Here is a 27,518-nt window from a genome sequence, read left to right as displayed (position 1 = left end):
AAACAAGAAATAATATAATCTGTTTAGAGCTAGTCTAGCAAGGAGGAGTTAAAGCTCAAATGAAAGATGATATTAACTTTTTTTAAGTTTATTTTAGAATGTTTTTGTTAAAGATTTATACCCTGTATTGGTTCTGGGAAGTCTGGGGGAGGGGGAAGATTGGGGGAGGGTTAGGGGGGGAGGGGGGAGGGAAGTATAGGTGCTTCTTACCACCTATAAAGCCCTTCATGGTAGTGGATCTGGGTACTTGGAAGACCGCCTCCTGCCGATTACCTCTTCGAGACTGATTAGATCTCATAGATTAGGCCTCCTCCGAGTGCCATCTGCCAGCCAGTGCCGGCTGGCTACTACGGGGAGGAGAGCCTTTTCAGTGGCAGCTCCGACCCTCTGGAACGATCTCCCCATGGAGATTCGTACCCTCACCACCCTTCAGACCTTCCGCGCAGCCCTCAAGAACTGGCTATCCCGCCAGGCCTGGGGGTAAAGATTTGATCCGCCCCCACCCGAATGTTGAATGAATGTTGTTTACTTTTTAATTATGTGTTATGTTATATGTTACTGTTTGTATCCCCTCCCTATAAGTTGTTAGCCGCCCTGAGTCCCCTCAGGGAAAAGGGCGGCCTATAAATAAACTTATTCCTATTCCTAAACTTATTCCTAAGTAAATATTTTTAAAAGTTTTTTTTTCAAAATTCTCAATAAAAAAAGAAATTATTTCCCTGTTGAAGCTGTTTCTTTGCATTTTTATTTTGAAGCAGCTTCAGAGGAACAATGTAGTCGTGGACTATAAATTGTGGTGAACCGTTAGAATCTGCCTCCTCTTCTAATGTTTTCAATATGGTCTACTGAAATCATGCATCAAAGTAACATTAGGGAAGAGGGCAGTTAAAAAGAAAACAAGGGTTAAATATTAAACAAGTATCCAAACATTAAAAGCAATTTCCCCATAAGATTGTGAACTGGAAGGTGTGTTATCCAAAAGCATCACGGAAGGTACTGAGAGAATTAAACCATAACCCTAACCCTAAACCTAACCCTAAACCTAACCCTAACCCTAACCCTAACCCTTACCCTAACCCTAACCCTAATCCTTACCTTAACCCTAAACCTAACTCTAACCCTAACCCTAAACCTAAACCTAAACCTAAACCTAAACCTAACCCTAACCCTAACCCTAACCCTAAACCTAACCCTAAACCTAACCCTAACCCAAACCCTTACCCTAACCCTTACCTTAACCCTAATCACGCTTTTTTTTTGTAAAAGGTTTTTATTTTCCATTTTTTCATTTTCATACACTCACATATATACTGTGCATAGCCGGAACCATACAACATTAAACAATAATCGCAGCAATTCCTCTTGTCAACAATACCCCAAAGAATAGAAACCCAATATACCTCTTCCACTATCTGTACACCTCTTTCTTCCACCCCCCTCCAACTTTCTATCTTCCCTCCATCATCCCCCTCTACCCTACTTCCCCTCTCCCTCTACCACTCCTCTCTCCCGATCCACTCCCTCCCTTCCTTCTCACCCTCCCTCCCCTCCTCTCTCCCACCCTCTCTACCCATCTTTCTTCTACCCACACTCCTCCCCTCACGCTTTTGTCGGCGCGCATTTGTTGGTGCCCTTTTGTGGGCGCGATTTCAAACTCGCTGTTTTCTCGCTGCGGTTTTGTTGGCGCGCTTTTGTCGAGCGCGCATTTGACGGGTCACGCTTAGTTTTAACCTTAGTTTATTATATTACAATTCAAAGGCACCAAAGATCCTGCAACTGTAGCTAACAAAGGAATCCCCTGAGACTTTAGGAGTTCCTCTGTTCTTGCCAATGACTTTGGCTTAGATAGCAAGGGGACAAAAACAATACAGACAGTCAGAAAGAGTACAAAAATTAAAATAACAATGGGTGGATTTACAAGCAAAGCAGACACAACACCCTGCTGGCCAGATTTTATGAGATGTAAAACCAGATGATCTTAGCTTTCTCCCCAGCAGTCTCTGAGAAGCTAATACCATGCTTTTCTGCACATGCTTTTTTTTCCCCCGCTGGAGCAACTCAAAGCACAACCAAACCACAGAGATAAGAGCCAACAGCTTGACCGTGAAGCAGAATGAAACAGCTGAGTGAGATGACAGCTTTCAATAGTTAGTTCTTTTTCCATTGTCTTTATCTATGCTTAGGGTAATTTACATTTGCATATCGAGGTGATTGACATACCAGAAGAATACATGCTTGCACACTGTTATACCTACAGGGACATTATTTTGCATGAAGTGTGAACAGAACAGGACAAGAGCTACATTGGAACCCTTTCTGTTTCAGAGGCTTTATTTTGCAATTTTGCAATAAATTGCAATTGTTATTTGGAGGGGGTATGTTAATGAATGCTAATTAATTAATAGTACAGTATATTTTTCCATTGCTTTTGCTATTCGACCTGGTGCCGCACATCCGTCCTTAGAGTTTTCATTGACATGTTATTTACCTGTGAGCACATATTCCAAGCAGAATGTTTTGTGCTTTGCAAACCTCCAGTTCAGACTACAATTTTAGTTTATTCCGTATTCCAATCATGCTGGAAAGTCATGTTGGGGTGTGCATGCTTTTTGTTCTTTTGCTTTTTTTAACATGGCAGCTATACACCTCTAGGCACATGCGACTGGCACAAATGTGTAGCCTTAAAAATAAAGATGTTCTTATTATTCAAAGCTGCGCAATTTGTGTAGATCACAGAGAAAAATAGTCTTGGAGATTAAAAGCAATCACGGATTTCTAGTCTGCCAGAATGGGAAGGAAGAGATAAGATAAAATTATGTCAAATAGGTCCTACATTTTTAAATACGTTCCCACCAATAAGACTTAAAGAGTTATGTCTTGGATAAGAATGCATGTAATTGAATTATGTAGGGAGAGCATATTCAGCAGAAATCTTTATAAAAAGGGGGAATAGAATATAGAAGAGAAACAAAAGGAGAAGAATAGGATGGGGTTAGGGTTAGGACACGTGTCACATGAGCGAGCTAAATATCAGAATGCCAGGATAATATTGTATGATCATGCAGACTGACCATCCGGTTAAACTGGCTATGTTTAATACTGACTTTAAGGGTTTATTCTGTTCCAAACACATTGACCTCAATAAAACATTCCCTGTTACACACTTGAGGTTTCCTTCCTTCTTTTTATCTGTTCTCAATATCTGCACTCTTATATTTTTAACAACAGCCTGCCAGGGAGAAAATAAGCCCTGAAGTTTTTTCCTCTCCTTTAATCTCCATGTTGGAGACGGCTTCCAGTGATTTATTTATTTTTCCTTGTGAGACCGCTGCTGATGGCACAGGAACAAAGCCAGGGAGAAAGGTGGCAACTCTATCAAGCAGATTGTCTTTAGTGGGACAGCCCAAAATATGAATGATTGCCTTCCTGGAAGAGCTACTTCCAGTAAAAGCTGCTTTCCACCCAGGCTGCAGCCAACAATTACAAGCAGCGAGCATCTCCCGTACCCCTTCCAAACCCACAAGGCACTCCAAAGCCCACAATAGCAGCCTTTATAATCCCAGGTCCCAAATGGTTGCGATTATAGGTGGAGTCACACCCAGTTTTCTATTCCAATTTTGGAGCTGACGCCAGGCTGGTGAAAATCTGTCTCACCCTTAGCAGCTCTCCCTGGCTGAACAGGTAGTCCTCAGCTTAGGACCATCCACAACTGAACCCAAAATTTCTGTTCCTAAACGAGACAGTCATTCAGTGAATTTTGCCCCATTTTTAGGACATTTCTTGCCACAGTTGTGCAGTGAGTTATTGCAGTTGTTCAGGTAGTAACATGGTTGTTACGTGAATATGGCTTCCTCATTGACTTCAAAAGGTGACCTTGGGATACTGCAACCCAGAGGTGGGTTGCTCCTGGTTCAGCCCAGTTCGGCCGAACCGGTAGTGGCAGCGGAGGGAGGCTCCGCCCACCTGCCCAGACGCTTCTGTGCATGCGCAGAAGTGTTGTGCGTGAGCGAGCGAGCGAACCGGTAGTAAACAGTTAGCAACCCACCACTGCTCCAACCTCATAAATATAAGTCAATTGCCAAGCAATTAATCAATTAAATCAATTAATTGATTTAATCAAATCATTAAAAAAAACCGACTGCTGACCATATTTTACACACATGACTGTGTGAAAAATGGTCAGAAATCATTTTTTTCAGTGCCCTTGTAACTTAGAATGGTCACTAACCAAACTTTTGTAAATTGGGGATTATCTGTATACACACTCTGGGCCTGAGACAAGCCAATGTAGCTTGGGCTATAATGCAGTGGTGGGATTTAGCCGGTTCGCACCTATTCGTGAGAACCAGTTGGTAACTTTCTAAGTAGTTCAGAGAACCGATTGTTGGAAGAAATCTTTTGTTTTTCCCCACTTTACAGGGCTAATCCTGTAAGGAAGGCATGAAGGAGACATTCTAATGTTGTTTCTAGCCTAATCTTTGTTGACCTGCTTACAGAAACTGCCTCTCTGGTTAACCCTTATGACATTGCAACAGCTAAGGCGAAGCGCCCATCGACCTTAGTGACGTTGAGTTGGCCACACCCACACAGTCACATGATCACCGAGCCGTGCCTACCCAGCTGGTCATTAAGGCAGAGAACCGGTTGTTAAATTATTTGAATCCCACCACTACTATAATGTGATGTGTGGACATGCTGGGGAAGGAAGAAGAGGATGTGTTGCTTGACCAAACCAGTTTGATCACTGTTGCATAAAAGCCAGATGGCCCCAGCCCCTCAATAAACATGATGTGTTGGAAGGTTTCCTTCTCAAATCTCTCTGAAATGAAGGGGAGCAGGGCTTTAATTAATGCAATATTAGGAAGCATTTGCAAATATGCACAATTTGTACAAGATGATTAATATTCAGTCTGGCCAGAGTCCAGGATTAAGCACTTTTAGGGGGGGAAAATACAAGCAGTATTTTGGAACCCAGAGTTTTGCTAGCAGATGGTGGATGAGACGTGTTTGATGGTCCTTTGATATGATTTTTCATTATGTTCATTGTTGGGAGATAACATTTTGTTATTCATCTTATTCCAGATAAAAAGGATAGGCTTCAAGTCCACACAACAAATTAAGTTCTAAAAAGACCAATGTGGGAATGCAGAGCAGCCTCTAATACTCTACAGCAGCTTAACTGTCTCAAAAATGTGGGACTCTGTCTTTAGGTTGGCATTCTTCAACCTGGTGCCCTGCTGATGAGCTGGATCATAGAAGCAGCTGGCAATCTGGTACCCCCAGCTAATGTAGAGCAGGGGTGTCCAGCTTTAAGGCTTGTAGATGTTAGCACCCACAATTTCCAGCCACCTTGCCGTAGGGTATAACATAGTCACTCGCGCCCTTGTGACCTCTAGACTGGACTACTGCAACGTGCTCTACATGGGGCAGCCCTTGAAGAGCATTCGGCGACTCCAGCTTGTCCAGAATGCAACCGCGTGAGCGATCGTGGGTGCACCTCGGTTCACCCACGTAACACCTATCCTCCGCGAGCTGCACTGGCTGCCTATTGGTCTCCGGATACGCTTCAAGGCGCTAGTCGTCACTTATAAAGCCCTTCATGGTATTGGACCTGGGTACTTGAGAGACCGCCTGCTGCCAATTACCTCCACCAGACCGATTAGATCCCACAGATTAGGCCTCCTCCGAATTCCATCCGCCGGCCAATGCTGACTGGCGACTACCCGGAGGAGGGCCTTCTCTGTGGCTGCTCCAACCCTCTGGAACGAACTCCCCGTGGAGATTCGCACCCTCACCACCCTCCAGGCCTTCCGCAAAGCCCTTAAAACCTGGTTGTTCCGACAGGCCTGGGGCTAAACAACCGTTGCCCCTATCTCGAATGGTATGATTGTTGCGCTTTTAAATTATGTACTGTTTTGTGTTGGTGTCAAACTGTCTGTATCCCCTTTCCCTTGCTCAACTTGTGAGCCGCCCTGAGTCCCCCTCGGGGAAAAGGGCGGCATACAAATGAAATAAATGAGGGTATAATTCCCATGAGCCCTAACTAAGTATGGTCAAAGCTGCAATTCCTGCAGTCCCCAAATTATCCAGGCTACCAAATTGCCAAGTTTTAAACTGTAGCACATCCATGTAGGATGGTAGTTGTAATCCAACACAGTGGAAGGACACCCAGTTGGGGCAGGGCAACCTTTAGTGAGTAACACCACACTTTGCCCCCTAATTTTAATCAGCTGAAAGCCATTGTTTCTCAGAAGATCTTTGATCAGCATTTAAATGAGCAGTTAAAAGAACAGTTTTTATTTCCAAAAAAAAAAGTCAGCTGTGAAATGTACTTTATTGCCTTTATCAGACAGCTCAGAGAATATCTATATTATAGATATACCCACACATTTATGCCCAAAGTAGTTATGTGAGGAATTAGAGCAACTAGTAACTTTTGTAGCTTGGCAAAGTATTAAAACCCATACCCCAGTGTCCTAATTAAACTACCTTACTCTTGTGCTGCTCCAAAAATGCTAGAGAGCTGTGTTGTCTGTAGGAGGGGGAAGGTGGGTCATAGCAATGTAAGCAGCATTGAGGCATTGTGACTTTAAGCTCTACCTGTTTGCTACATTTATGGCCATGCAGTGACGTACGGTGAGCTTTATGGCTGGCGAGGCAGCAATTTTTTTAGTCTTGCGGACTTCAACTCCCAGAATTCCACAGCCAGGCATGCTCATTCCGATTTAAAGCGACAGCATTTTTCCCCCTTGCAAAATAAGTTTTCCCATTCTTTTTCTTCTCCCTCCCCCTCCTTCCTCCCTTTCTCCCTCCCTCCCCCCTCTCTCAAACAGACACACGCACACAGAGAACTTGGATCCCTCTCTTACTCACTCACTCTCAAACAAACACAAACACAGAAGTTGGATTGGATATATTTTCCAAAGGCTTGAAAGCAGCTCCTCTGCCATACCCCGCCTTCCCCTGCTGCCTTCCGATCGGAGCCTTTGATTGCAGGTGAATCACGTTGCCTTTTCAAACTTGTAATCAGTGAAGCTGGGCTTATATACTTTTATCCAGCTGTGTGTGTGTGTGTGTGTGTGTGTGTGTGGGTGTGTGTGTTTGTTTGAAAAGGCAACGTGGTTCTGCATGCAATCAAACTTTTTGAATTCCTCCCCCCACCCCACACACGCACCTTTTCCAGCTGTTTCAGAGAGGATTTCAACTCTGCTTTTGCCTGCCCTCATGAAAGGCCAGAGCTCTGAGTCAGACTGAGCTAGTTGCTCCCAGAGAACTCTAAAAAGCCTCTAAAAATGCCCTCTACAGGAGGCGAGAGAACACGTGCCTCCTTTGCATATGAATTTTTTTGCTTTTTAACCCTTGCTTAACTCTTAAAAGGCGAAAAATTGCTTATGCACAGGAGGCCCATAGTTCTCTCGCCTCCTCCTATAGTTAACACTAGGCAGACTCCAAGTCACTATGACTTGGAATCTGGCAGCAACTACCTTGGCTTTAAATTATTTTTTAAAAAATTCTTTAAAATTCTTTCCTTTTCCTCATGTCTGGTGAGGCCACGCCTCCCCTGCCTCTAGTGACTGCACGTCCCTGTGGCCATGTCACCGTGATGCACAAGGGCTCTGATGCTGCCTTTGTCATTCTGATGAAAACGGTGGGAGTCTATAGAGGCCATTGTGGACAGAGAACACTTCAAAAGGTCTAATCTAAACAGAGGTCCTTCAGTGAACTACTCATGCTCATACAGCCCTGGGAGTAAGACAAATTCATTTCATAATGGACAGAGCATTGGCACTTCTCTTTTTCAAAACGAATCACCGGCTGCAAGAAACAGAGACTGAAGAAACGGTATTCATGTATTTCTGGGGTAGTTCCAAAAATTAAAAACTTTTTGGAAGAGAAACGACAACCTCACAATCTTGGTTGACTTATGCTGATTTATTCACTTTTTCTGAAGGAGAAACAAAGTTAAGAACCGGAGAAAATCTGGCAAAGGAAGGCCAAGTTAAGGCTCCTCTTCCTGTCCCACCAGATTCAAGGACCCCATTCCCGCATTTTTCTATTTAAAAAATGATTAATTGTCCAAGCACCACAGCAGCTCACTGGGCCCTATCTCCCCCACCCAACTTTTCCATTATAATTCCATTTGTAAAGATAAAAAAAAGGAAAATGCTTTAATCATTTGTAAGGCTCAAGACCTCTGCCCGTTCACTAAGACCTTCCCCCACTTTGACGTTTACATTGACGTGTGTCAACCAGGGGTGGGTTCCTGCCAGTTCTAACCTCTTCTCTAGAAGAGGTTCCACAAATCTACAGTGTCGTTTAGAACCGGTTCCAGATCCCTCCCCCCATCCATCCGCACATCATCAAGATGAAGAGTGAGAGGAGGAATTCTGGGAGTTGAAGTCCACAAGTCTTAAAGCTGTCAAGTTTGAACAACCCACAGGTTTTTTTTTCCTAAAGGGTTAGGGGTGCAAGGGTCTTGTAACTTGACAGCTTTAAGACTTGCGTGCTTCAAATGCCAGAGTTTCTGAGCCAACATTTTGGTTGCTAAGCAAGAGCATTGTTAAGTGAGTTTGACCACATTTTAAAAGTTGACCACGCCCACCCAGTCACATGACTGCCAAGCCACTCCCACTCAGTCACATGGCTGGCAAGCGACTCTCACCCGGTCACATGGCTGGCGAGCCACTCCCACAAAGCAGGCCACACCTACAGAAGAGGTTCTAAAAATTTTTGAAACCCACCACTGGTGTCAACATACAATGCTTGTCCCCAGTCAAGAAAATCAAATATCTTATGTTGTGATTTCATGTGTCAGAATGGCAATACAATATGTAGTATGGCCCCCTAGAAGCAGGAGTGTGAAGTAGACAAGTTTGGTTCAGTTGTTAATTTTTACAGCATATCACCTCTTTTCTTCCCCAAAGGGTAGACTAGGAGGCGGGATGTTCCTCTCTGTTTCAAGAAGTCATCTCTCGAATGCAGTAATATTATTGGTCCCACCTTCTGGTACTCAAATTGCTCCACCCCTTACCTGCTCAGGGACTGCTTGTTATCTAATTTAAATAATCACCCTGAATCTGACACTGCCTCATCACAGCCACTAGGTATATAGAATTTATAGCTCTTTATTTAAAGTTACCAAGATGTAGGCATGACCAAAGGTGCATTAGACCAGTGGTCTCCAACCTTGGCAACTTTAAGACCTGTGGACTTCAACTCGTGGAGTTGAAGTCCACAAGTCTTAAAATTGCAAAGGTTGAAGACCACTGCATTAGACGGTACAGCAAAGCTGGCTGAGGAACTCTGGGAGTTGAAGTCCACAAGTCTTAAAGTTGCCAAGGTTGGAGACCACTGCATTAGACGGTGCAGATATTCTTCTTCTATCTGGTCACCAGCTTTCTGTACTGACTGTTTTGCTTTTTCCTTCCCTACCTATCTAAATTATAATCTGTTTGATCTTGCTCAGTTTATTAAAAAAAAATTATAGACACATCTTCTGACTGGAAACCATTTACAGTATGTACTTTTCGCTAAAACTATTTAAAAAAACCAATTTGTGATTTATGGGTTTGAGAAATAGCAAGGGTAGAATAAGGAAAAAAAAGAAAGCCACAATATAACTATAGAGAGGATAAAATATAAATGCAATGACTGTAACTCCTGTAAAGAAGACCAGAAACTGCTTTTTATATCTCTTTTTTCCTTCTTTCTTTTCTACCTTTTCTCTTTTATTTCTTGCTCATTCACTTATTCGTTTACTTTTTTGTTCTTTAAATTTGTATTATTATTTTTCTCTGTAAAAAAAAACCTTTTCAATAAAAGTAATACTATAGTACAAAAAAAAATTGTGGATACGTTTTTATGATTGAGGCTTGATTTCCTGTACGTTTTTTTCGTTTCATATCATAAAGTATGCAATGCCCAGATAGGATGTCAGAAGAGGAGCAGACAGCCTGGGAAAGCCAAAGTATTGTCTTGCAATTCAAGAATATCGGGCCCACCCTATTCAGGCTGCAGCCCCCTGTTTGGTGCTTGCTTGCTGGTGATTTACAAAGCCCGAGGGTCTGGAAAGAGTATGCATGCAGCTGGAATTGCTGCAGATGTAGGATAGGAATTGTTGATGCAAACAGCCAAGGTTAAGATGGCATGATTTTATTCCAACTCAAGGGGGGGGGGGGGCGAGCATGGACTCGCAGGAGAGAGGGCCTAGTAAGGGAAAACAGAGCTATTCCAGCCACCAGCCCCATGCTGTGAATGTCAAAGTAAAAACTAATAAGAGTTGAACTTTCTCATCAGCCTTGAGAACTGGCAATTCCAAGTTCTCTTTTCTTTCTTGTTTGTTTAACTTTTAACACACTTTGACAGTAATAGGGAGGAATGTTAGAAGGAATGCGATATAAAGAAATGTAAACGTAGGAGCTTTCCAAACAAGGGCTTTATTGTGTCTTTGCCCTATTGCTTGGAATACTACTCTCCAGTGAGTGTGTGCCAGAGGTGGGTTCCTACCAGTTCGCACCAGTTCGGTAGAACCGGTTCGTCAAATCTACCGAACCGGCTAGAAGAGGTTCCACCAGTGGACCCAGAACGCAGGCCACACCTACAGAAAAGGTTCCAAATTTTTTTGAAACCCACCACTGACACACACACACACACACAGAGAGAGACAGACAGACAGACAGACAGACAGACTCACAGAGAGAGAGAGAGAGAGAGGGAGAGAAAGGAAGAAAGAAAAAAAGAAAAAAGAAAGAAAAAGTGAGAGAGATGAAAGGAAAAAAGGAAAAAGGGACAGAGAGACAAAAGGAAGGAGAGAGAGAGAGAGAGAGAGAGAGAAAACACATGGCCGGCAAGCCACTCCCACCAGGTCACATGGCCGGCAAGCCACTCCCACAAAGGAAGCCACACCCACAGAGTAGGTTCGAAAAACTTTTGAAACCCACCACTGGTTTGTGCATACACAGATGTGTGCGTAGACTTTTATCCTCTGCCTTTGGAATACGCTCGTGTGTTCCCACTGTTTTGTTGGCCTTTTTAATTCTGACCAAAAAATGATCTTCTATGGATGGAAACGTGGACTAGGCACATCATGTTTTTGACTGGTAAGGTGTAGAAAAGTTCATATATGTAGTCCTTGCTTAATTAAAACAAGTTGGACCAACAACTCCATTGCTAAGCAACCCAGTTGTTGAATAAGACATCATGTGACCGCGACTTGCAATTTTATTGATGATTTCTTCCCTATAGTAACTCCGCTTGTCAGATGCTGGCTAGGAAGCATGCAAATAAGCAATCATGCACAAGATGCTGCATAGTGCATAAATGCTTGCTGGTTGCAAACACCCAAATCTCAAATACCCAGTCGTAAGGATGTTCTGACAGTGGCAAGTGAAATGACCAGTCATAAAGTTACTTTTTCAGTGTCATTGCAACTTTGAATAGTCACTGGAAGCTCCTTTGGGAGAATTGTAATGGAGGACTTTGAGTATTACCCATCAAAAGCCAATGACTAGCTAATCCATCTTTTTCCCTCTTAGCAGATTTGAGACCAGGAGGAAACATTGGTTTGTGTTCTGACCTAGGCTTCCCCAAGATCATGAAGCAGACTCCTCATCCCGATAAAACCTCTTTTAATTAGGTTAAAGGGAATTCCTCTCCAGCAAAGTCCTGGCAAACAGTCTTTCATTTCACAACTACAGACCTTTATCAGGCTTGGAGAGTTGCCAAGGTGATATCTTCCAAACGCCACGCTGTAGCAGCAATTACTTGGCAAGAGGTTGAGGTTGAGGTTTGTTTTATTTATATGCCGCCCTATTCCCTGCAGGGACTCAGGGCGGCGAACAACTCAAACGGGAAAGGGAACATACAAATACAAGACAGGCATTTAAAATAACCAACAACCATGCCTGTCAAGAGGGGAAGGGAGCTCATCAACCCCAGGCCTGCCGAAACAGCCAGGTTTTAACGGCTTTTCGGAAAGCCGGGAGAGAGGTGCGGGTCCGAATCTCCGCGGGGAGTTCGTTCCAAAGGGCCGGAGCTGCAACAGAGAAGGCCCTCCCCCGGGTCGTAGCCAGATGGCATTGGCTGGTAGACGGGACCCGGAGGAGGCCGACCCTGTGCGATCTAATGGGTCTTTGGGAGGTAATTGGCAGCAGGCGGTCTCTCAAGTACCCAGGTCCAATACCCAGCTCAGGAACAGATCTTCACCCTAATAAATTGAACTAACTGTCTCCTGCAAACCCCCCTTCCTCTTTTGCTCCTGTTTATCCCCTATGGGAGGGGCCATTCACCAGCCACCTGTGGCTTTGCTCCCGAGTCGGCCCTTGTTTCTTAGCTGTTCCCTTCTCCTGGCAGCTCTGCGCATGCGCACATCAGGAACAGGCTCCAGCTGTTCCTCTAGCCGATTAATATCCAACTCTGAAGGCAGCTGATAACTGCCGGACAGCACTGGCCCCATCTCTGCCTCCGACACAGAGCCCTCATCAGAGCCTTCCCCAGACTCCAGGACTGGCCCATGTTCCTCCCCAACCTCCTCACTGTCTGAGTCTGCTACCAGCTCTGCTGTCTGCAGTCGGGCCACAACAATCTGTTCTGGGTAGGAAAGGAAGATTATGCAAAGTGGAGAACCCCTGGAATGAGTGACTTTTAATTCAACCTTAGCCAAAGCGCAGACTCTTGGGCTAATTGGAAGTTCTCCCTTGCACTCTCGGTGCCCTGTTGCAGAGCTGTTTTGCAATTGTTATTTATTTCAACGACACTTTCTCAGCAGCCTTTTGGAGTGGAATGTGCTCTCCATGATTGTTAATTAGAGCGTGTAGGGGTGGACTTCCTGCAACCAATGATCTTGGACCAGCCTTGAACATGTTCACATCTTGGCCCTGATCTTGCACTTTCCCCAAATATCATGCAGCGCTCTGCATGAAGCTGTCAATTACAGGCGTTTCCCCCGCTGCGGCTGCCACTATGCCAGAGCCAGATTCTGCTTTTCATGAATAGAGGTGAAGAGTTTTGGTTCCTACTCTCATCTGTACTGCAGCCAGGCAAACCTCTCCCCATCTCCAACCTAAAGGATAAAAACTGGAGCTTGCCTTTCAAATAATTTGGCTCCTTGTCCATACAAAATGCTCATTTAGGGTCTGAACTTTATTTTTTAAGAATAGTGCCAGTTGGAAGACAATGTCAACATGTGCACCAGGAACCAGCTGGCTACGACACCGGAATCTTCCAGATTTGCAGTAATGTGAGGGTGGGAAAACATGTTGAAAAGGGAGGATAAGTTGCTCTGGTTGGGTGAAAGGAACTATTTAAAAATAAATGCAGATCAATGTTGTTGTTTCACATCTCCTGCATGAGACGTCCTTTGGACCTTTCTTTGCTGCTATGCTGCAACATTCTGCTTCCATACTGGAGGCAAGAAATTATACCAGCAAAGCATTGAGTATTCCCACAGCTGATCCCCATCCTGACTCTGCTGCGCTTTTCAGAATCACTGCAGTCCCCTGATATCCCTCCCTCTAAGACAGTGATGGGTTCCTACCGGTTCAGCCTGGTAGTGGTATGGCGGCCTGGATCGCTGGAACCGGCAGCGACCCAGGCCTGCCATGCCCCCGAACCGGTTCCCCGGTCACTACCGCCATCTTGTTTTTTAGTTCTGCACATGGGAACAACAATTTTAAATGAGTTGTGCATGCGCGCATCCAGCGTGCGCATGAGCAAACTGGCAGTAAAGCCAGCCGGAACCCACCCCCTGCTCCAAGGGATGAGTGAGAGAGCCTCCTTAATCATGTTATACATCTTGAAGCTGCCCTTACGATAGTGTCAGAATACAGGTAGTCCTCAATTGAGCCCACTTGAACCCAATATCTGGCTTCCCCGTTGATTTTGCTTGTCAGAACACCGCAAAAGGGGGTCACATGAGCCCGGGACACTTCAACCGTCACAAATATGAGTCAGTTATCAAGCATTTTAATTTTGTTCATGTTGAACAAAAGAGAGCCGAGGTGGCGCAGTGGTTAAATGCAGCACTGCAGGCTACTTCAGCTGACTGCAGTTCTGCAGTTTGGCTGTTCAAATCTCACCGGCTCAGGATTGACTCAGCCTTCCATCCTTCCGAGGTGGGTGAAATGAGGACCCGGATTGTTGTTGGGGGCTATATGCTGACTCTGTAAACTGCTTAGAGAGGGCTGAAAGCTCTATGAAGCGGTATATAAGTCTAACTGCTATTGCTATTGCTATTGACCATGAGGATGCCACAACAGCCGTAAGTGTGGGAAATGGTCATAACTCACTATTTTTATGCCACTGTAACTTTGAACAGTCACTAAATTAACTGTTGTAAGTTGAGGACTACCTGTGTACAAAGGGGCGGGCAGATGTGCGAACCCAGGTGCAGCTCAGGATGTCTCAATACAATCTTATATTAAAGGATGGAAACAAAATGAGGACGAGGTTCGTGGGGATGCCACAAAATCAGATATTTTTCATCTTGATTAGATATTACCGGTATTTGCAATTCTTATTATGGTTGCATCATGGTTACGTACAATTGGGACAAAGAATTTCATGACTCCCCCGTGGGGGAACCATTTCCAGCTGACACTATAGAAGAAGAATATGGAAGCATATCTCTGAGTTTCAAGAGACAATTTTGCGGTGGGTGTGTGCATGCATGTGCAGAAACAGGTGATAGCTTAATGTTGATGCATTTGCTTTCCAATTTCCGGTGTCTCCAGTTAAAAATGTTCAATTAGGAAACCTTGTAGCAACTGTAGGAATTATGATTAATAATGATAGGCCAAATGGACTAATGATCAGAAAGATTCCTGTTGTTTTCAAACTATGCGTCTTTTTGAGTTTAAGATTTAAGATTTAATAAATTTGTATGCCGCCCAATCCCGTAGGACTCCGGGCGGCTTACATACAGCAATTCTAAAAAATACTAAAAAAATTAAAATAGAGAGAGAACAAATTAAAAGGCACATCATACACTCAACCTTAGTGGGGCTGGACCTCATTCATGAGGTCAACAGCCCCAGGCCTGCCGGAACAGCCAGGTCTTAGTAGATTTTCGGAAGGCCGAGAGAGTGGGGAGGGTCCGGATCTCTGGGGGTAGATCATTCCATAGGGCCGGCGCAGCAACAGAGAAGGCCCTCCCCCATGGAGCCGCCAGCCGACATTGTCTAGTCGACGGCACCTGGAGAAGGCCCATCCTGTGAGATCTTATCGGACGCTGGGAGGTATGTGGCAGAAGACGGTCTCGTAGATATCCAGGTAAAGGTAATAACCAGCACCTTGAAGCACGTTCAGAGACGGATGGGGAGCCAGTGCAGCTCGCGGAGGATGGGTGTAACATGGGTGTATCTCGGTACACCCAGTATCGCTCGCGCGGCTGCATTCTGGACCAATTGTAGTCTCCGAACACTCTTCAGGGGCAGCCCCATGTAGAGCGAGTGATTTTTTTTTCACAGCTGGCAATATTCCTTGAGTTGTTTACTTGTTACTTGGATTGCTTCTTGTTAGGATGAGTCGTTAGTCCATACAACAGTAACCGGTTGCGTTGCTCATCAAGAAATGATGCTTATCCACTGTTTTGTGTGAATTGTGTGCATGTTTGAATCAATCCCTAAGCCTAAGTAATTCACAGGTTGTTATGAAGACAGAAGGAATAACGCCTCCCCACAAACGCTTGGAAGAAAGGTGGAATATATATGTGTGATAAATAAATCAGCTTGAAATTTTGACATAGCATGAGAATGATGTGCATAATTAGACTATGCCCATATTGGATAAAGAAATTAGTCACTATTGCTGCATTTCTTGCTTTTTTCATGACTTCATTCCAAACGAATACTACTTTTACTCAAGATATTTTCTCCTTCGTTAGGATGTTCAGCCTGAAATTCTAGGCATACTTACCTATACATATTTAACAGGGCTTTCTTTGAGTTGACGAGTCTAGATTAGCATGAAATTCAATGGTGAAAAGAGCAAGGTTCTACATTTAGGCAAGAAAAACGAAATGCACAGGTACACTACAGGTGGTACCTTGCTCAATAGTAGTAACTGTGAGAGGGATCTTGGAATCCTAGTGGATAACCATTTAAATATGAGCCAGCAGTGTGCAGCAGCTGCCGAAAAAGCCAACACAGTTCTAGGCTACATAAACAGAGGGATAGAATCAAGATCACGTGAAGGGTTAATACCACTTTATAAGGCTTTGATAAGGCCACACTTGGAATCCTGCATTCAGTTTTGGTCGCCACGATGTAGAAAAGATGTGGAGACTCTAGAAAGAGTGCAGAGAAGAGCAACAAAGAGGATAAGGGGACTGGAAACTAAAACATATGAAGAACGGTTGCAGGAACTGGGTATGTCTAGTTTAATGAAAAGAAGGACTAGGGGAGACATGATAGCAATGTTCCGATATCTCAGGGGTTGCCACAAAGAAGAGGGAGTCAAGCTATTCTCCAAGGCACCTGAGTGTAGAACAAGAAGCAGTGGGTGGAAACTAATCAAGGAGAGAAGCAACTTAGAACTGAGGAGGAATTTCCTGACAGAACAATTAATCAGTGGAACAGCTTGCCTCCAGAGGTTGTGAATGCCCCAACACTGGAAGTCTTTAAGAAGATGTTGGATAGCCATTTGTCTGAAACGGTATAGGGTTTCCTGCCTAGGCAGGGGGTTGGACTAGAAGACCTCCAAGGTCCCTTCCAGCTCTGTTATTGTATTGTAACAGTGTGTCAGCCTACTGCAATGGAGAGTATATAATTAAAGCGCTCAATTTGTAGATTCAGTGTCCCTGGCCTTTTCTTCCCTAGTGATTTGTGATATCTTATAGTGGTAGCCATCATCCCTGTGCTAAAGCCTGCCTTGGTTACTGTTGTACTACAAGTCATAATGCTTGGATGAGGCTGAAAGTCATTTGGGGAGAAAGGCAAATTTTAATTCCAAATTAATTGCAACTTAAAGCCTCAAAGCTTTGGTTCCAATGTCACCTCCCTCATTCTTAGCCATGGCACCACAGCAACGTTTTACTTACTCATTTCTCCCTTAGCTTTATAACCCACTTGCCTACGAGGTCAGGAGATTAAGGCGGCCTGCCTCTCAAATTTACTCCCATGAAAACAATCCTCTGAACCTGTAAGGATATTTTGCAAGATTGCAGGGATGTTTTAAAGGGGTCCAAACAAAACACAACACCATGGAGATATGGTATGCCTTAAAAAAAAAAAACAACTCTAGAAGAGTGGGAAAGAACATTGGACTGAGATATTAGGTACACAATGCCTGACAAATTGGTGTCTCTCCCCTATGATGTAAGGAGAGAGGAAAAATGGGGACAGAATTCCTTGGAGGTCTTCAACCCCCTGCCTAGGCAGGAGCCGAGGTGGCACAGTGATTAAATGCAGCACTGCAGGCTACTTCAGCTGACTGCAGTTCTGCAGTTTGGCTGTTCAAATAGCAATAGTTAGACTTATATACCGCTTCATAGGGCTTTCAGCCCTCTCTAAGCGGTTTACAGAGTCAGCATATTGCCCCAACAACAATTCGGGTCCTCATTTTACCCACCTCGGAAGGATGGAAGGCTGAGTCAACCTTGAGCCTGGTGGGATTTGAACAGCCGAACTGCTGAACTGCAGTCAGCTGAAGTAGCCTGCAGTGCTGCATTTAACCATTGCGCCACCTCAGCTCTTAATCTCACCGGCTCAGGGTTGACTCAGCCTTCCATCCTTCCGAGGTGGGTAAAATGAGGACCCAGATTGTGGGGGCAATATGCTGACTCTGTAAACCGCTTAGAGAGGGCTGAAAGCCCTATGAAGTGGTATATAAGTCTAACTGCTATTGCTATTGCTATTGCTAAGTGTCAGGACCATTCAGGACTATGGCTGCCAGTTTCAACCAGCGGATCCTAGAATCCATCCCGGTGTCCTGATTCCAGCCATGACAATGTGGCCTTTGGTACAATCCATGGGAGAAAGGGAAAATATGGCAACTGGAAAAGCCAAGTACAGGATTGACTGACCAACACAGCTCTGGAACAATCAAATTAAACATAAGAAGCCTGCGGGCCGGGGGGCGGGGGGGAAATGCCACGTCCTGTGGGTCAGAGGAGCCCGTGTGGCTTTGACATCTGTGGCTGTGCGGAGCCAGCTTGAGGATTCTAATGGCAGGCAGTGGATCATGCCTGCCAGCTCAGCAAGCAGCGGGCTGCCAAGGGAATTGCTTGGCCAAGAAAGGCAGAGTTGGCGCAAGGATGCAGACTTGGCAAGCAGGCATATAGTTTTTTTCTCCCGGGCAGCCTTTCCTCCACAAGCCGTCTGGATCTGCTCTTCCAAAGATGGAGGCAGCAGCAAGGGGCTGTGCTCCCCACATCTGTTGGCTTAAGCTCTTCTGCCACTCCCCTCTTGCCTTATCTGTGAAAGCCACCAACTCTTTCCTGCTATCTCCCATTTTAGCTGGATGCCTCTCCGGTGTTAACCTTGGATCAGCTCAGTTCATCTTAATTTTCTCCCTCTTATTCTTTCTTTCCAACATCTATATAACCATCTTCCCCACCTCCCTGGTGCTCGATCCGCTAAAAGGATTGAGGAGGCTTTGCTTAAACTGGCAGACATTGCGGGTTTCCGATCCTCCTGGGGCGGGGGGCTCGTTGTCTAATTGCTTCCAAGGGTGGTGGGAATAGGAAGCTCCCGGAGACACGGCTGGCTTTGCAGTTCCGGTTTGCAAACATTTACGCTGGCTATGAATGAAAAAAACTCTTCCAGCCTCCTCTGCTCATGTTTCGACTCACACTGGACAAATCCAAGACAGCTTGGATTTAAGAAAGATTTTTTTTAAAAAAAATGCTATGCTAAATTGAGAAATTACAGGGGAGAATACAGGGTGTCTCTGTATACCCTTAGCAAAAGATGTGGGGTCTCCGTGTTGAAGAGCCGAGGTGGTGCAGTGGTTAGAGTGCAGCCACTTCAGCTGACTGCTAGCTGCAGTTCAGCGGTTCTAATCTCACCGGCTCAAGGTTGACTCAGCCTTCCATCCTTCCGAGGTGGGTAAAATGAGGACCCAGATTGTTGTTGGGGGCGATATGCTGACTCCGTAAACCGCTTAGAGAGGGCTGAAAGCCCTATGAAGCGGTATATAAGTCTAACTGCTATTGCTGTTGCTATTATCCCCTTAGCAAGATAGGCGGCAAATAAATTTAACAATAAATATCTGCCTCTATGCTCTCCAAGTATCAGAAAGATCCGGTGCTGATTGGCTAGGAAAGATAAAACCCAGAAGAGTAACGAATCAAAGAACAGCAACAAAACAGAAAGGTAGACAAAATAAAAGTGCTCTTTTATAGCTTGCAACTCCGTGTGTCGTTTAGGGGGAGTTGTCCCTGCAAGATGGAATGAGAGGCTAAATGACACCACAAGGGGCTTAGATGGGGAAGGCAGTGACTTGGAAGCTAGTTAAAATCGCAGGACAGCTCTGAATATGAGAGATTGACGGAAAATGTCAGGGAAAGGCAGTTTCTGCCCTTCTGGCGAGTTTTGCAGAGTCCTCTGGCTGCTCCCGGGATACGATCAAATCTGGACCAAAAGGCGCTCTTCTGATGGCGAATCTTGCATCATTGCAAGTGGGGCTAGAGGGCGCTAGAGTCAATGAGCAGATCTGAGGCTCTCTTTTTATGGGAACTCAGAAAGACTCTTCGGAGCTGCATTCCCCCCCCCCAAAAAAAATCACCCTTCGTTTTAATTTTAACACTAGTTTGCAGAGGCTGAGAATGGGAGATTGCATGAGATGGAAAAAAACCCCAAAGCGAAAGGGATATAAGAGAGGTGCTTTCAAAACCAAATCCCTTGGAAAGTCCTGCTTTAGAAAAAGGTCTGGTACATTCAGTTCACTTCTCTTTTTGGATGCAAGGAGTTTGGGCATGGAGACCTTTGACATATTAGCTAGATAAGCACAAATACAGCTCCAGATACAATTCCATACTTCCAGCTTGGTTGATTATGGGAATTGTTGAGGATTACCCCAGCCAGTTGACACATTTACTCTGTTTGCAGAAAATCTATACCTAGAAATAAGAAAGATCCATATTCATGGATTTCCGCTCCTACAAATGCTGGGATCTAAGACAAAAACACAGATGAACATGCACAGCTTCTACCCCACAATATATGCCATCTCTCCTCACTTCCTCAAGGCTGAACTCCCCAGTGAATGAGACCTTGCTATCTCGTCTCCAACTAAGCCGCACCTAAGTGTGGACCAAGCCTAGTGTTTGAGATGACAGTCCCAAATTCCCTACTTAGTAGGGTTGGAGCCATCCTTCAAAAAAGTTGGAGACGCACCGTAAGGGAGCCTGAATGAAGGGCGGCTAGCTGCTGAGATTCCTTGTGTTACACACCTATTGCAGTTCCTCTCCAGCTACAACACAGGGGTTCCCTAAAAGATCATTCCAGGGAGCGAGAATGAAACGATCAAATAAGTCTTACAAGGTTAGACAGCTGCCAAGTAGATGAAAGGAAACCTGAGAATAAGGGAGCTTAAGAGCAAGCTGTTAACAGTAGGATTCTCATCAGTTTACGGGGAGGGGGAGCAAAATGTAGGGAATGACAACCAGAGAGAACAATTCCACTCCTTATGTACACATGAAATTTATGCGGCTAGAGAAAGGGTGCGTGAGAAGTAGAAATGCAGGACTCTTACAATTTATTCCTAAGAGCCTAAGAGAAGTGATCTCTAATAGTTAGAGCGGGGATGGGGGGCGGGAGAGAGACAGGGTGATGGGACGGTAAATGGAACAGAGTGGATTTTTTAAAAAAAAATTAGGGAGGAGGAACTTCTACTGGGGTTAGAGTAAAAGAACATTGTGGCTTAAGTTGAGAGTGAAAGCAAAGGATGTAAAAATTCAAATCCCCAGTTTCTGCTGGTTCCGTGGCTGAAATTCCTGTGTGGTCCACTGCATTTAATCCATTTGCTCCAAAGACTCTCCAAAAGAGAGAACAAAACAAAACAAAAACTCACACCAAACTTTGGAAAGTAAGTTAAGAGAAGAGAAAGGGAAGGGAAAAAAGAAAAAAGAAAATGTACCTTCAGATCAGAGTTTGGTCCTCAGAATCACACCTTGAAGCAGATCTTTCTTCTCCACCCAAGCGCCTTCTGCTTGGCTGCCTCGTTAAAGTCCGTCTTTTTTTTCTATTCCTCTGCTTGTTTTTTTTGTATTGTATGTTTTCCCCTCTCACTTTTGCCAGCAGACTGGAGCTGAGTGTGTGTCTCAAGCCCTTCGCAGGACTGGAGGAGGCTGTACTGTACAAGAGGGGATTGAGAGGGGTTGACTTCCTTGTAGGCAAGCTGGTTTCAATGAGGTACAGAGCTCACACACACACGCTCGCACACACGCACACACACACACACAAATGACTTCAGGGGCTGAACCATCATGTGGTTTCCATCAACCACCTGCCAAAAAACGGGGGGGGGGGAATTAAAAGAGGGAGAAAAAACCGCTCAACCTCAAGGATGGAAGTTTTCAGCCACTTCTCCACTCCAGAATGACAGACGCTTTTTCGCCTGTTCTTTTCAAAGTAGTCACAAGAGTTTGTGGGTTGGGAGGACAGCAAGGAAACCAAACTGGTCCCCCCCCCCAAAAAAAGTTGTTGGAGAAGGGAGGGGGACAACACAACAACAAAAAGAAAATCTCTCTGACTTGGTGGCGCCAGAAAGGATGGCTTTTGTGTTGGTTTAAGGCCATGCAAAATATTTGTCTTCCCTGACTGGGGGAGCCTGGCTTGTGATAAACTTAGAAGAAAGGAAGCCATCTTGTTGGTAAAGAAATGGTTCTGTGCTTTGAAGAAACAATCAATGGAAGAAGATAAAGAATAAAGGGGCTGAGGGGAAGTCCTGGGATACGAAAGGATGAGAAATAAGAATATAGTACGAAGGGGGGAATGGGGGGAGATGGATCGTTGAGTATACAGCATGCTTTATACAGAATAATGATGGAGAGGCTTAGGGTGAGGTATAGTAATTCATCGGAGTACAGCCTCTTGCAGCCCAGAGTAACTAATGGCTGTTGGACATGGATGAGAGGAATAGTAATTAACAATATCCAGAGGGCCCTTTTCCTCCCCTCTCCTGGGGAGGCAGACAGAAACATAAGAACTCGGCTGAATTATGCATCCGTTTATCTAGCTTTCTACAATTTTATTTATGATGGGACTGCAAATTCCAAAAATCTATAGTTAAATCCCCTGAGAATTGTGGGAGTTGGGACGGTGCCAGCTCGGGAAAAAATGATTTATTGTGGTTGTTTTCTCATCCCACCAAAAAGAGCAACCTTTTTGTCAGAAACAAGCAGAGGATGGAAACAGAGGGATGCCACACCTGGATGCATAAAGTTGTTATGGAAATCGGTCATTTTGCAGTGAGTGAAATGACAAAATTCACCAATTAAAAAAAAAAGGACACAACATTCTTAAAACAACCAACTGAAATTAAAACAAGATAAAAAGAAATAAATAGCAATAGCAGTTAGACTTATATACCGCTTCATAGGGCTTTCAGCCCTCTCTAAGCGGTTTACAGAGTCAGCATATTGCCCACCCAGAGTCTGGGTCCTCATTTCACCCACCTCGGAAGGATGGAAGGCTGAGTCAACCCTGAGCCGGTGAGATTTGAACCGCCGAACTGCAAGTAACAGTCAGCTGAAGTGACCTGCAGTACTGCACCCTAACCACTGTGCCACCTCGGCTCAAGGGGAAAACAAGGGGAAAGGAAAACATATAGAGCGTGTATTCCATTAATCCATATAACCATCTAAACAGGCTCCGTTTTATTATGGGATTCTCAGGCTAGCTGACAAAGCCATGTTTTAAGAGTCTCCCTGATGGCCAATAGGCTTGGGTTCAACCTTATTTGGGGGGGGGGTGATTAGTTCCAGGTGACCCTGAATGGGAGTTTTGAGTGGAATGATGTTCCACAAGGAGAGGGCTAAGCAGAAAAGGCTTTCTTCCTAGGTTCCACACAACAACATTCCCTAGCCAATGGGACCCACAATGTTCTGACCCCCTCCTCCGTCCAGTAGCGAAAGGCGAGACAAGCTTAACTAGAATGTACTTTAATAGCAAGAAACCAACATCTCGGTGGCTGAAAGCCAAGCAAACAAACAGATAAGGACCTTGGCAGCAACTCAGACAAAACATGGCAGCAATCCAGCCTGCCAAGTTAGTTACAACAGTTCTCTTTAGTCAATGCGTTAACTTCTGCAAAAGGGGTGTGTGCACAAGCAGTCTTTTTTATAGTCTGGAGAGGAGCCTAATGACCACCAGCTGAGCGCAATTACCTCCTGTACTTGCATAACTGTTCCTATTAGCTCTTCGATTCTGGGCATCCAGAAACAACTCACTGCTGGCTTTTGGATCACTCTCCCTTGTCTCCTCCCCACTGGTCCAAGGCTCAGGTGCCACTGGTGGCCAACTAGTCTCTCTGGGCCCTGCTCGGAGCCGGAACCCTGTCCAGGGTCCTCCATATCCTCCAGGGCCAACTCAAAGGGGCCCTCACTCTCAGAGTCTGGTGGCAGCTCCAACGTCTCCTGCTGGGCCACAACACCACAACATGCCTTTCCTGTCAAATATGATGCATGTAACTGGGGAAAGGCAGCCCCTCAAATATCCCAGTCACATGCCACGTAAGGCTTTAAAGGCATTTTGAATTGAACCCAGAAGCCAACTGACCACCAATGCAGCTTGCATAGCAGAGGTGCATTGTGCACAGATCTTGGAGCACACAATAACTGCCTATGCCGCTGCATTTTGTACCAACTGAAGCTTCTGGATACTCTTCAAAGGCAAAGACATTGCAATAGGGCACAAGTGACTGATAGTAGAAAGTTGACATTGGGTTCAAATAAGTAAATAAGTAAAACATTCAGGCTCGTTTTATTATTTACTACTTTGCCACTGAGCCGGGGTGGCACAGTGGTTAGAGTGCATGGACTGCAGGCTACTGCAAGCTGACTGGTAGCTGCAGTTCGGCAGTTCAAATCTCACCGGCTCAAGGTTGACTCAGCCTTCCATCCTTCAGAGGTGGGTAAAATGAGGACCCAGATTATTGGGGACAATAGGTTGACTCTGTAAACCACTTAGAGAGGGCTGTAAAAGCACTGTGAAGCGGTATATAAGTCTAAGCGCTATTGCTACTATCCTTTCCCAGCCTGGTATCTTCCGGAAATACTGATTTCAGCTCATTTCCACCCAACACAATAAACAGGAGAAGCAGCTTCACTTCTCACTACTAAAATTCCCCTTTGCTGGTATAATATGAATGCTGTTAAAGGAAAGCTATTTGTGCAATGGATACTGCATTTTACTCCAGGCAATATAGCAATAGCAGTTAGACTTATATACTGCTTCATAGGGCTTTCAGCCCCCTCTAAGCGGTTTACAGAGTCAGCATATCGCCCCCACAGTCTGGGTCCTCATTTTACCCACCTCGGAAGGATGGAAGGCTGAGTCAACCTTGAGCCGGTGAAATTTGAACCGCCGAACTGCAGCTTAGCAGTCAGCTGAAGTGGCTGCACTACTGCACTCTAACCACTGCGCCACCTCGGCTCTTCAATATGGGGAAAGAAGCATGACTGGGTTTACATATTACATTGAGCAATGGCTTGTTTATCCATGCTTTCTTGGATAAACCATAATTGGCTGGCTTCATAGAACACCTTAAGCTATAAACTATCTTTTGTGTACCCCAGTGTCGGAGTTCAGCCAACATACTAGATCATAATTAAACAAACCAATATTGATTGGCATGTACATCGTTTTGCCTATAGGCAACATTAGCCCTGAGAGAATATTATAAATATTTTGTCCCTTAAAGATGAATCGGAACAGCTAGTTGGCTAGATTTTTGCAAAGATAAATAGATAACATTGCATAACAAAGGGTTGCGGATGCCAAAATCCTGCCTGCCAAACACAGTCACTTAATTTATTATCATTCTTATTCTTGCGAGCAAGCCACCTCGGCATCAAAACAGCTGGCACTGGCTGGGAACCTACAAGCCCACATTTGCACATCCATGCGTACCGATCATAAATTCTGGGTGCCTTAATGAGGTTTCCCAGAACTGGGCTGCAAAAATCCCATGACCAAAAGGGGGCACTAAAAAAATACACAAAACTCTTAATTCCATGCTGCCATCTAATGGTTGTCCTCATTGTTGTAGCCCAGATCCGATAACCGTATTTAAATGTGTCCCCAACTTACTGGAGTATAATTTATCCAGTGTATATAACTTGCTTTGACAGTAAATCGAACCAGTTTTCCCAATAAGCTGGGTTTGGACATGACCTGGTTCCGAAAGGCACATTGAGGGAAACAAAAGTAGGAATTGGGGCACCTCAAAAGGACATGCACAGTTGTTGGGAAATGCCCGTCAGAATTGTGAGTTGGACATGGAAGATCCCAGGAAAGAATTTTGTTCAAATATGCTTGAAGATTTGGAATATAAAATGTTTGCACTGTATATCATAAGTCTCAACACTTAATCTCTGTTTAGATCAGGGCTGTCAAACTCCCAGCCCACTGCCCGGATGCGTCATGCGCTGGCCACGCCCATGCCCGGTTTAACGAAGGTGTGGGAAGTCCCGATACATCATGTGACGCCGCCGTGACAACATGACACTTCTGGTTTAGATCATCCTTCTTTAACCTTATGTTTTTCAGGTATGTTGGACATCAGTTTCTAAGCAGACTGATGATTACAGTTAATAAAGTTGTCTGGAGTTAGTAAAGTTGTCTGGACGTCCCCAAACCTAGACCTTTTGCACAAGATTTGTTCTTATGTTACAAATTCCAATTTCCAGATGTGGTCTTTTTGGAGTATAGCTAACATCGTGAAGTGCTAACTGTAGTGAAAGAACCATCTATAAGACTATACATACTGGTCAGGGGTGGGTTTCTTGCCCCGTTCCAACCGGTTCGGTTGGAACGGGGCCGGCGGTGTCCTCGTGCACGCGCGCAGCGCACGCATGCATACTAGCATCTGTGCGATGCTCCAGCTGCTCCTGGAGGATCGCGCAGGCGCTGTATGTGTCCTGCGCATGCGTGGAAGCGTAGAACTCGTCAAAACCGGGTAAGGAACGCGGGCGGGCGGGTGCGCCCTTCGCCGTTCCCGGAAGTTACTTACTTCCGGGTTCGCCGACCAACCGGTTCGCGGGGACCGCTGTGAACCGGTTGAAACCCACCCCTGATACCGGTAGCAACAATACATAATACAATGCATGGTTAAATACATTTTCAGGTTGGAATATTGCATGGTTATCTTTATGCCTTAATCAGACTGGACTCTTCTTTCCTATTTTTATCTGGATGTTTAAGTGCTTAAGAGATTTTCTCAGACATTCCTATCTTGGTCTTGTAGCTTCTATGTTTGACAATGTAGTTCTTCTGGAGCAGTGGTGGGTTGCAGGCGGTACATCCCAGAGCCTGCCCGGAGCACTGGGTACCGTTCCGGTATGGTGCTCGGGAGGGCCCACCTGCCCGCCCTCGCGCCCTACCTGTCTTTAAAGTCTTCGATGCTTCCGCGTATGCGCACGGCACGTACAGCGCCTGCGCGATGCTCCGCTGAGCATCTGGAGAGTTGCGGAGGCTTGCAGAGGCATTGTTAGACAGTAAGACATGTGCGCACGCTGCATGCACTGTGCATGTGTGCATGTGTGTGCGTGCGCACACGCGCTGGCGTATCTATGTGGAACCCACCACTGTTCTGGAGATAGTTTGCCTGCAGTGAATTTGAGAAAAGGATGCATTTACAGGTAGTCCTCGACTTACAACAATTCATTTAGTGACTGTTGAAAGTTACAACAGCTCTGAAAAAAAGTGACTCGTGACGGTTTTTCGTACTTAAGAACCTTGCAGCCTCCGCAGGGTCACATGATCCAAGGTCAAGTGCTTTGCAATTGGTTCATATTTATGAGAGCCGAGGTGGCGCAGTGGTTAAATGCAGCACAGCAGGCTACTTCAGCTGACTGCAGTTCTGCAGTTCGGCTGTTCAAATCTCACCGGCTCAGGGTTGACTCAGCCTTCCATCCTTCCGAGGTGGGTAAAATGAGGACCTGGATTGTTGTTGGGGGCAATACACTGACTCTGTAAACCGCTTAGAGAGGGCTGAAAGCCCTATGAAGCGGTATATAAGTCTTGCTTCCCACAAGCAAAGTCAGTGGAGGCAGACAGACTTGCTTAACAACCAGATGATTCACTTAACAACTGCAGACACTTGCTTTACGACCAAGGGAAAATTCTGCTCCTAATTGTGGTTGTAAGTCGAGAACTAGCTCTACTGTGCCTACTGTAACAATGAAACACAGTTTGATTAGAGCAGTGTTTCTCAACCTTGGCTACTTGAAGATGTCTGGACTTCAAGTTGCCAAGGTTGAGAAACACTGGATTAGAGACGTTCAGCACTTTTCATCAAGTGCTGTCAAAATCCAAGACTCATGGGGGGGGGGGGAGCCTAATAATTGTGAGAGGAAG

General features: G+C 45.1%; 1 protein-coding gene across 1 annotated transcript in view; it reads right to left on the bottom strand.

Annotated features, from left to right (window-relative positions):
- The window catches only part of BGN (biglycan), an 81,435-nt gene extending 59,996 nt beyond the window's left edge, over window positions 1-21,439 (bottom strand). The window contains 1 exon segment of the mRNA XM_032211476.1: window positions 21,076-21,439. The gene's annotated coding sequence lies outside the window, so the exon portion shown is untranslated.
- Window positions 21,440-27,518: the final 6,079 nt, after the last annotated feature.

Source organism: Thamnophis elegans, chromosome 2 (assembly GCF_009769535.1).
Source record: "Thamnophis elegans isolate rThaEle1 chromosome 2, rThaEle1.pri, whole genome shotgun sequence".
Taxonomy (NCBI): Eukaryota; Metazoa; Chordata; class Lepidosauria; order Squamata; family Colubridae; genus Thamnophis; species Thamnophis elegans.
This window is presented reverse-complemented; position numbering and strand designations above follow the sequence as displayed.